Genomic DNA, 2,698 nt, shown 5'->3' on the forward strand with positions numbered 1-2,698 from the left:
GACTGCACCCTTGTCCATCTTTGCCCAAGATACTTTGAAGGAATCACCCTGAAATGGCCCCACCCAGGGCTTCTCCTGGAGAGTCTTACGAAGCATTTTTAAAGCCCTATGTGCTGTGGCAGGTTTATTTAAAAAACAAAAAACAAAAAACAAAAAACAAAAAACACTATTTCTCTTTTTAAAGATTTTATTTAGTTTTTATTCATATGAGTACACTGTAGCTGTCTTCAGACACACCAGAAGAGGGCATCAGATTCCATTACAGATGGTGGTGAGCCACCATGTGGTTGCTGGGAATTGAACTCAGAACCTCTTGTAGAGCAGTCAGTGTTCTTAACCACTGAGTCATCTCTCCAGCCCCTGAGGCAAGTTTTTAATCCCATCACTGGGGAGGAATAGGCAAAGGGAACATGAGTTTGAAGCTAGCTTGGGCTACATATCAAGACCTTAACAAATAAAGGAAGAAAGGAAAGAGAGAGAGAGAGAGAGAGAGAGAGAGAGAGAGAGAGAGAGAATATTAAAAGAAAGTTGACTTTTTAAGATTATTCTTTTTAAATAGTGGCTCACATATTAATGAATGCAAATCAAAGGAGGTGGTAGTATCAATACAGGAAAAAATTTAAAGGTTTATGCCCTGGAGAGTTTTGAAGTAATATCAAAACTCCACAACTGTATGTAAAACTCTGCAAAACAGCAAGGAAATACCTCCTTGGCTTCTTAACAAAATCGAATGTCCTTGTTAATTTGCCTGTTTATACACAAGCTTTGTGGGTATTTGTCCTGCTTTGTTTTAAATGAACCATCACCTTGTTGCATTTTTCTTTTATGCCTTTAGGAATCACACTCCAAACATGGTATGATGGAAAAAGGAGAACTGTCCTGGGAGCAATGGCCCTGACCATGATGAATAACACTATGATATTGCAGATAGACGAGGCGCTTGCCTCGCCACAGCTTTCTATCTTTGCAAACACGAAATGATACTAATCTAGTGTAATTCACAAGTTCCTTTTGGGACTCAGTAAGGCAGTGAACATGAAATGTATGAAGATGAAGTAATTTAAAATAACAGTGTGTTTTATGGCTTCTTCAAGGTTTTAATGAGGAAATTCTATCTCAGTAAATGGAAGTGGGAATATATTGGAGGGTGAGAGGGAGGAGAAATCAAGAGGAAGGGAGAACAACAAGTGAGAAAGGAATGAAAAATAGAGGTGCAGAGGGAAGGAGGGAGAGAGGAAGGCTGTCCTTGAACTCATGATCCCCCTGCTTCTCAGTCACTACAGGGAGGGATGGAGGGAGGGGATGTCATGGGTAAAGTCTGATATGTAAGCCTACAAGTGTGTGCCTAAACAAGTAACAGCTTAAAGAAGAAAGAGACTTTGTAGGGTTGAATTGCAAAGCCAGCAGGCAAACCCTGAATTTATCCCACAGAATGAGCCACTACTTTCACAAGCCAAAGGGCAACTTACTGGGTTTCTACATGCAGCAAGTTGCTTCTAAATACCTCTTCCATTGTTCCTCCAAAGGAATGGTGCGAGTTTACTGTGAAATAACTTTTGTTATCAAAATTTATCTTCCAGATTCTCTATTTTTCTCTCATAAAACTGTGACTTTTAACTCCTCCATTTTAATCCCACATCAATATGAAACCAGACTTGCACCATCCTCCCTGCCTACAGGGAGCTCTGTCCTGGCCATTTGGGGCAGGAGGAGTTTTTCATCCACAGCTTGATACTTCTTAACTTCTTTAGCAGCAATTTGCATTTTTGGAAGCCCCAACAGGGAAACAAAATTGTTTCTACAACTGTTTTCTTAATTTTATCTTCTAGATTTTTGAAAACAATAGGGACATATTGCAGAGTATATTATGCAGTATAAAGTTTTTAAAGGAGGGAGGGACCCAAATGCACAGAAGCAACAATAGTTAAAACATGAAGTTCCTTTTTTCATTTTTCAATTTTGCCATGTTGAAACACCAGTCTGCCTATATAGACCAGGCTGTCGTTGACCTCATGTTCCTCCTCACGTTGCCACTCAGTCAGGAGAGGCGCCATTGCGGGTATGTAACATCACACCTAGATATTCTTGCTCTTTAAGAGGACCTACCTTACCTTTTCACAGAAACATCATATCACTGGAATTTTCCTATATCAATTTTTCATACCATAAGGTTTAATACTATTTTTAAATTGCTGTTTTGTGATGTTCCATTTCAAAATGCTCTATACTGGTTTCTAGTAACAAGTTAGTTTATTTACTGTATCTCTGAATCTACTTATATTCTCTTTGCTTCTTAAACAGCAGGGGCTTTTTTTTTTAATTGAAGCAAATGTTTTCATAGAACTAATGCAGTATTTCTCATGTACCTGTGATATTATTTGTTACTCTCCTTTTCCAATTTCTGTTTCCCTACAAATTGAGGAAAATGCGGTAAAGATATGTTGTTTTTCAGAACAACAGAATGGTCTTCAAACACCTTTAGGAATACATTGCTTATAATACACATGCTTGTTATTATTTAGTGCTTTGACAATGGAGAAAGATCCTAAAGATTATTTTTATTAGCATAGAAGGAAACTTGCTGTTAAGTACAAATATAAAATATCCCCACAGGCTGCCTTGCCGAGTGTTTGGTCCACAGCCAGTACTGCCATTTTTGGAAATGGTGAGAATGTAAAGGGTAGATTCTAGCTCAAGA

The sequence above is a fragment of the Mastomys coucha genome, unplaced genomic scaffold (assembly GCF_008632895.1).
Source record: "Mastomys coucha isolate ucsf_1 unplaced genomic scaffold, UCSF_Mcou_1 pScaffold16, whole genome shotgun sequence".
NCBI classification, from domain to species: domain Eukaryota; kingdom Metazoa; phylum Chordata; class Mammalia; order Rodentia; family Muridae; genus Mastomys; species Mastomys coucha.